We start from the raw sequence: 9,202 nt of genomic DNA, 5'->3' as shown, positions 1-9,202 counted from the left end.
AAAATATCAATACTACAATTTTTTACTTTCATGTTTTGTTATATTTTTTAACTAAATATATTAAAAATCTACAATTAAAAATATAATAAAAAATAAATTTCAGCTTAAATATATTAGGATGAAATTATTTCATTATATTAAGTTTTATGGTAAGGATGTATTATGGAAAAAATAAGGTCAAATATGTCATTTAGCATCTTATTTTGCAATCAGCTCTTTCAAACCGTTGAATTTTTCAGCGTTTTCATTTTCAGCTTATTTTGCACAATAAACTCTTTCAAAAATGTGTTTACCAAACACTAAAAATATAATGTTTGACTACCAATCAGCTACTTATAAATAAATTAAAATCTCTTAAAAAGTTGTTTGCAAAACACCCCTTTGTTTTTTTCCTTTTCTGTACAATTTTCTTCTGTCTCTAGAAAATTATTTTAGTGACAATTATTTTTTATTAAACTAAAGTGATTATAAAGTGACATCGATCATAAATACTTTTAATAATTTGATTATGAAGGCTTAATTACCCTATTGAAGTCAACAATAATCTTTTAAACATTGAAATAAGTTAGTTTATTTTTTAATTATAATAAAATTATCAACAGTGTTAGTTCAAGTGGTAATCATTTCGATATCATTTAAGTAAAGTCTCAGGTTCGAGTCATTGTGTAATAATATAATCCTCGCTAGGGGACTCACTCACCAAAGTCAAGTGTACGACGCATGTCCGTCTGAATTAGTTAAGACGAATCTTTGAAATCGAAATGGCAACAAAAAGAGTTATAATAAAATAAAAAATTATCAAATTAACCAACATTGTTTGGTTCGGATTTTTTTTAATTATTTGATTCGATTAACAATTAAAGATGAAAACATTTGATTAATCAATGTTAAATAGTTCAATTCGATCGATAAATCAAATAATTAATTGTGCATTCTAATACGTAGGTTGCCCAATCGTTGCTTTAGTCCCAACTCCTCTATCAAATTATGCATATCTCATCTTTTGAGGGTAATTACATCGTTCCTCGTTGAACTTTATTTTCTCTCATATTTTATTCATCGTACTTTTAATTTTGTAATTTACTCATTAAACTTTACAGATTGAATCATTTTGCTCACTCCTCTATTATCTCTCTAACGTTGTGATAACATGTCATTTTGTATTATTATTAATATAAATAATTGAAAATATAAAGGGTAAAATACATTGGTCCTCAGTGAACTTTACTTCCTTTATTATTTGCTCACGCAACTAAAAATAAAAATATAAGGTGGTCAGATACCACTGCAGGCCACTGTCAATCGGCGTAGATGGTAGTTATTCGATCCCATATTTCATGGGTCGCTTTGCGTTGACACCTTGAGTTCGAATCCGACCTTCATTTTGTTTGAACTTGCTCCGAAGTCCACGAATTAAAGAGTAAAAATGAGAAAGTCGAACGTTTAAGTCAAGATTCACGATTTTTTACATTTGGTGAGCAACCACCAGATTTGGACTCAGGGGTAGATATGAACCGGCCCATGAATTTTGAGACCAAATGGCCACTATTAATGATGGTAGACAGTGGTCGAAATGAAAAATGATGTGGTGGCCGACGACGACAATTGGTCGCCCTATTTGCAAAGTAGAGAGAAAATGGAGGGGAAAGAAGATGATTCGAAACGACGTTTTGGTGTATATTTGAGTTTTTAAAAATGACGTCGTTTTAATGTTTGTGCCATGTCATAATACCGTTAAAAAGTTAATGACAAAGTGAGCAAAATGATTCAATTTGTAAAGTTCAGTGAGCAAATTAATTTTTTTTGAAAGTATGGTGAAAAAATAAGAGAGAGTAAAGTTCAATGAATAACGGTGTAATTTACCCTTTTTTTATAACATATATATGTATAATATTTTCACCATAATATTCAAGCATTTTGGCCCTTGACTTTTGGGATATTGTGCTACTTGTAGAAGTACTTGCACACTCGAAAATAAAGTTTTATTTAGTTACGAGTTGTAATATTTATGTAAATTAATTTGTAATTTATTTTGAATAAAAATTGTAATATTTTGTTAGTAAAGTAATTTTAATTTTGTTAAGGAATTGTTTTTTGATTAGTTTGCAAAGGACTTTGAATGTTAGCTAAAGAAAGGTTGATAAAAAAAAGTTAGCTAGAGAAATTGAATGATTTGTAACATTGTCCCTAACAATGTTGCATCAATCAATCATTTAAAGTTATATGTCAACTAATTTTTCTCAAGATATCATGTTCTTCGTTAGTTTATCTCATCTAAATTCATTATCTTTTTTGAACAATTACTATTTTTTCTCACCGATTTCAGAGTTTTGTCATGATTAACCTAGATAGTTACATCTGATTTTACTGAGTAAATTCTCCAACATAGATTTTTTGTATGCACAATAAATCGAACACATGTTGTGTTTTAAGTTTTTTATTGTAGTTGAACTTTTTATATATATTTATAATTTAATTATAGATATTACATGGCTAAAAAAGTGAAAATAATAAGGGTAAAGTACACAAATGGTCCCTTGATTATAGGGTATCGACTATAAGATATTGTTTTATTAAGTATCTCTACTATTAAAAGTTACAAAATGATCATTCGACTATAGAGTCGGTTTACAACACAGAGTTATGCAAATTCATCTTGTGGATACCCATACCACCGTATCTATTCGGTTTAAAATAGACCTCCCAAGCAACTAAATGCGGAGCTCTCCGCTCATCAGAACCACCCCGTAAGAACCTCCGATTTATACGATCAATACCTTCCACCATGACCCCAGAAGTTTTGAAGTCATCAATGTATTCATAGGGATTACAGATGTAACATCCTCCATGTCGGGTTAGTGATTAATTTGCAAAGTTTCAACATTTGGTGATTTAAGTAAAATGATGGAAGAGTTCAATGACCTATTTGAGTTATTTGGTGTAGGATTGAATTATAAAGAAGGAAAATTAAGAGGGCAAAAAAGTAATTTAGTAAGTGAAATAATTAAATATTCCTTAAGGTGATTTTATAAATCACGTGGGAAGCATTTGAGATAAATAAGGTTCCAGACATTTCTCTTCTTCTTCTCCAACCGTGAAGCTTGCAAGCAAAGGTATGTCTTCTTTTGGATTAATTCTTATGAGTTAAGCATGGGTTTAGTTAATGAAGATTTAGGAAATATGATGGAGAGAAACAAGGATCCTAGAACTCAAAGAATTGTAAGTTAAGGGAGATTAAAGGTTGGGAGCCATTGAATGAAATCTTAGATTAAAGGTCATAATAAGAATTAGAAGCTGGATTTGACTTGTCATCAAGCTAATTAAGAAGTATGAGGTGATAGAATTAAATTAGAACAAGTTGGAATTGAGTAGATTCTTAAATTCTATATGGATGATTAGTTTTTATAGTTTTAGAGGTATTGAATGGATAATAATTAGTTTAAGTGTATGAAAGTTAAGAGTATTAAAGGGAGTGAAATATGAATGTTTGAGCTGAAATGAGATGATTTTCGAGCTCAAAATAGGATTTATGGGCTAGGGGAATCGGTACCCGTTCAAGGGGAATCGATGCCCCCTCAACGAATATGAATTTCCAGAATGCTAGAGGGGAATCGATACCCCCAGGGGGGAACCGATTCCCCCATATAAAAAAAGAAGAAGAAAAAAGAAGAAAAAAAGAGAAAGACTAAACTATTAATTCCTTAAATTGGTAGGCTATTAAAGATTAATTTCAAGACATAGACATCTGATAATCATCTTGAAAATTATGTTTATGTAGATACTGAGCCTACACGAGTTCTGGAACAATCTACAAGTAGGATCGATCGAGGAAAAGGCAAAAAAATATAGGTAAGTGCATATGCATAGCATAATTATAGAAATATACTCAATTCTAGACTTGTGATAAGTCTAGATTTTATATCTTGGTACATGAGCATATTCTGTATTATGAGACATGACATGAATTCATATAAAATGCATTATATGACATGAATATGCAGGAAAAGTTATGAGCTATGTGAAAAGGTAAGAATTTACATGTCTACGCGATATAGACTACGTGAAATGTAAAAGTCCATGTTATGTAGATGAGAACTATAGGTATAGTTGGCATGCCAAGGGTAGAGGGTCTACGCGGTCCTTCGGGACAAAATTCTACGCGGTCTTTCAGGATATATATATATTCTTTGGAACATGTGTGAAGTCTGGTGAGACACATACTTGATCCCTAGCATATGTATATGATTCTTAAGGAATTCTATGTGGTCCTTATGGACATTATTATATGGCACTATAGTGCAATTCTACGCGGCACTTCGGTGCATTTATACGAGCTGTGGTGACAGCATAGTGCACAACCTCACAATACTCAGATACCTTAGGTTCTCAATATGATATCATGGGCCAATAAACTCATTAATACAAATTCATGAATGTTAAAGTAATATGCTTACAGGTAAGGAATGGTGATGTAAACTACCTTGATTAAGTATAAGCTTTCATCTCATTTCATATCATTATGACATTTTCATTACATTGCCTTGTTATTATTATTACATTTCCTCACTAAGTCGATGACTTAGCGTGTGAGTGTTTCACACGTAGGATCCGAGAAAGTAGATGAGAGAGGTTAAGCAGCTTGACAGCATTACTCCTGCAACTATCAGATCAGAAGCAACTTAATCAGTAGGTCATTTTGTTAAGAAAATGGATGTTGGCATGTAATTAAAAAGTTAAGTTGTGTATGCTCTGAATATTTTAGTAAACTTATAGTACCATATGTATATTATTGTATTTTCGTAACATAAGTTCAAGTATTTTACTATTATTTGTAATGTGTGGTGTTTTAAAAGTCAATGTAATATCTCTGACTCGTATCTGGGTTGGTATACGGGTTGGGGGTGTTACATTTAATGGTATCAGAGCTATGGTTTAGCCGATTCTAGGCATAAACCAGAGTCTATAGAGTCTTTAAATGGAATACATGCCAATAAATAGTGAGAACTTCTGATCTGGTATAGTATGAGTATGTTGTTTTGCTAATAGAACAATGTGTTTATTCTTATTAGATGTCCGGACATAATAGCTCCCGAAGTGAAGCGGGAGAAGATAGGCATGCTGAAAGCAGTAATTCACTGCCCTGGCTAGGCAAGGTGAAGAACAGGCATCTCAAGGAGTGCCTGTGCAAGATCAAGATATGTTCTTTAGAACGTTAGACGCTATTCTGGCGCGTCTTCAACCTTCTGCTCCACTAACTCAAAGAATAAATGTAGCAAAAGAGTTGAGAGGCTTAGGAGCTCCTGAATTTAAGGGAGAAGCTGAGGAAGGTACAGTGTCAGCGGATCTTTGATTGAATGATTTGAAAATCATGTTAGATGGTCTCCACTGTTCTGAGGTGGTGAAGTTAGATGGAGCTGTATCTTTATTGAGGGGTCAGGCGAGGATATGGTGGACGAATGTCACCATAAGGATGCCCAGTGACCAGTTGACTTGGTCTTTATTCTTAGATGAATTCAAAAACAAGTACATAGGAGAACAGTTCATTCTGCAAATGAAGCAGGAGTTTTTGAATTTGAAACATTTGAACCACTCTGTATATGAGTATGAATGTGAGTTCAACAAGCTGAGTAGGTTTGCATCCGAGCTTGTGCCTACCGAAAAAGAGGCTTGCGAATGGTTCGTGGAGGGCTTACGCCCTAGATTGAAAGAGATGTTGATAGTGTTGAATTTGTCCTCGTTCCAAGAGGTGTTCAATCGCGCCATGGCTCTTGAAAGAGCTTAGAATGAGAGATTCGGGGATTTTAGAGTTCAAACATCAAAGAGAACGGGTGCTTTTTCTAGCTCAGTACCATCAAAAAGGGGAAGAGACTCGGGATTTCGATCACAAGCTAGATCAGAATCAGTTGCATCGTCTGCTAGGGGAGCAAGTCAGGCAAGACCTAGACAGACGCAGTCAGTGAAATCTGGTGCTGGGAGATCTACTCCTAGTCAAGTGAGACAGTGTCAGCACTGTGGGAAAACCATTATGGGGCTTGTCGGATGGCTGCTGGGACTTGTTTTCGATGCGGAGATACCGGACATTTTATCCGGGATTGTCCATTGATTGTTGGTGAACCTGCACCATCTGGAAGAGTTGGTTCTTCCTCACAAAGAGGACGAGGAAGAGGCAGAGGAAGGAACCCGTCTGAATTCTCTGCTCAACCTGAAGTTCGATCAACCGCACGGGTGTACAATCTAAAGACAAGTGAAGACCGTGATAACCCTGATATTATAGTAGGTACTTTTCCGCGCATTGATGACTTGTTTGATCAACTAAAAGGAGCTTTGGTATTTTCGAAGATCGATCTACGTTCGGGTTATCATCAATTGAATATCCAGGAGAAGATATTCCGAAGACGGCTTTCAGAACGAGATATGGTCATTATGAATTCATCGTAATGCCATTCGGAGTAACGAATGCACCTGCTGCTTTCATGGATCTCATGAACAGGATTTTTCAGCCCTATCTGGACCAGTTTGTTGTTGTCTTTATTGATGACATACTGGTTTACTCGAAGTCCATTGAAGAGCACAGCGCACATCTGAGGCTAGTTTTGCAAATTCTCAGGGATAAAAATCTCTATGCGAAATTGTCCAAATGTGAATTTTGGCTAAACGAAGTAATTTTCTTGGGGCATGTGATCTCGGCAGTTGGGATTAGAGTAGACTCTCAGAAGGTTAAAGCTATAATGGATTGGGAAGTTCCTAAGAATGTGTCTGAAGTTCGGAGTTTTCTTGGACTTGCCGGTTACTATCGAAGATTCGTTAAGAATTTTTCGAAGATTGTGCTGCCTCTAACAAAGTTAATGAGAAACGTACCATTGTTTGGACTTCTGAATGTCAAGAAAGTTTCGAAGTTTTAAAGAGATTCTGACGGAAACTCCGATATTGGTTCAACCGGAATCTGGCAAGAATTTTGTAGTATACAGTGACGCATCCCATAACGGGTTTGGGGTGTGTATTAATGCAAGAAGGAAAGGTGTAGCGTATGCATCGAGATAGTTGAACCACATGAAAGGAATTACCCCACTCATGATTAGAAATGGCTGCTGTAGTATTCGCTCTCAGGATTTGGCGTCATTATCTTTATGGGGAGCGTTGTTACTTATATACGGATCATAAGAGCCTGAAGTACCTGATGACTCAAAAAGAATTGAATTTGAGGCAACGTAGATGGGTAGAGTTCTTAAAGGATTATGATGTGATAATTGACTATCATCCCGGAAAGGCTAATGTGGTAGCAGATGCTTTGAGTAGAAAGACGTTTGCAGCTTTACGAGCTATGGATGCAAGATTATCTTTATCGGGAGACGATGGTCTTTGTGCAGAATTAACCCTTAAACCAGCATGGTTGGAACGAATAGGAAAATTGCAAAGTAAAGATGAAGTGTGTTTGAAAAGAATTGAACAGTAAAGAACAAAGAGATTAAAGACTTTGAGATTAAGTCAGATGGAAATCTATATGTAAAGGAAGAATTGTAATACCCGACAATGACGACTTGAAGAAAGAATATATCAGAGGCTCATTGCAGTCCGTTAACGATGCACCCGGGTGGAACCAAGATGTATATGGATTTGAAGGATCGATTTTGGTGGTCAGGGATGAAACGAGCATCACTGAATTTGTGTCTAAGTATTTGATTGTCACAAGTCAAGCCGAGCATCAAGTTCCATCAGGATTATTGCAACCGCTTTTCATTCCTCAATGGAAATGGAAAATGTTATGATGGATTTTTGTTTCGGGGTTACCCTTGACTCCGAACAAAAGAGAATCAATCTGGGTAATTGTTGATCGATTAACTAAGTCAGCGCATTTCCTTCCGGTTAGAACGGATTCTCTATGGAAAAGTATGCAGAGCTGTATTAGAGAAGTTATTAGATTGCATGGAGTACCTGTTTCCATAGTCTCTGATCGAGACCCTTGATTCACTTCTAGATTCTGGAAATCTTTGCATGGAGCGTTAGGGACTCGTTTAAACTTTAGTACGGCTTTTCATCCTCAGACTGATGGGCAATCAGAGAGAACTATTTATATTGGAAGATATGTTGAGAGCATGCGTAATGGAATTTAAAGGATCATGGGAAAAGTATTTACCGCTGGCAGAGTTCGCTTACAACAATATTATCAGTCTAGTATAAAGATGGCCCCATATGAAGCTTATATGGAAGAAATATCGTACTCCATTAAATTGGTATGAACTCAAAGACCGAAGTGTTCTGGTCCGATTTAATTCAAGAGTAGAACATAAAGTTCGAGAAATTCAACATAACCTCAAAGTGGCCTCTGATCGGCAAAAGTCCTATTCTGATCTTAAAAGAAAGGAGATTGAATTTGAAGTGGGGATAAAGTGTTTTTTAAAGGTATCTCCATGGAAGAATGTGTTGAGGTTTGGTCGGAAAGGAAAGTTAAGTCCCCGGTTATGGACCATATGAGATTGTAAAAAGGGTGGGACCCGTAGCATACCAATTGACTTTACCACCAGAAATGGAAAAGATTCACAATGTATTCCATGTCTCAATGCTTCGAAGATATCGATCGGATCCCCCATATCGTAAATCCAGAAGAGATCGCGGTACACCAGATATGACTTAGAGGAATAACCGATTCAATGTAGCTCATGAGGTTAAGCAATTGAGGACAAGACTATTCCATTGGTTAAAGTTTATGGAAGAATCCAAAGTAGAGGAGCAACATGGGAGCGTGATGAGGATATGAGGGAATATACCCCATCTCTTTCTTATTGAAAATTCGAGGACGAATTTTCTTAAGGGAGGGAGATTTGTAACATCCTCCATGCCGGGTTAGTGATTAATTTGCAAAGTTTTAACATTTGGTGATTTAAGTAAATGATGGAGAGCCCTATTTTAGTTATTTGGTAGGATTGAATTATAAAGAAGAAAAATTAATTTTTCTTCTTCTTCTCTAATTGTGAAGCTTGCAAGCAAAGATGAGTTGTCTTCGTTTGGATTAATTCTTGAGTTAAGCATGGGTTTGGTTAATGAATTTAGGAAATATGATGGAGAGAAAAGGATCCTAGAACTCAAAGAATTGTAAGTTAAGGGAGATTAAAGGTTGGGAGCCATTAAAGGAAATCTTAGATTAAAGGTCATAATAAGAATTAGAAGCTGGATTTGACTTGTCATCAAGCTAATTAAGAAGTAT

The sequence above is a fragment of the Hibiscus syriacus genome, unplaced genomic scaffold (assembly GCF_006381635.1).
Source record: "Hibiscus syriacus cultivar Baekdansim isolate YM2019G1 unplaced genomic scaffold, ASM638163v2 tig00110833_pilon, whole genome shotgun sequence".
Lineage (NCBI taxonomy): Eukaryota > Viridiplantae > Streptophyta > Magnoliopsida > Malvales > Malvaceae > Hibiscus > Hibiscus syriacus.
The sequence above is the reverse complement of the archived record's forward strand: the minus strand, read 5'-3'. Positions refer to the sequence as shown.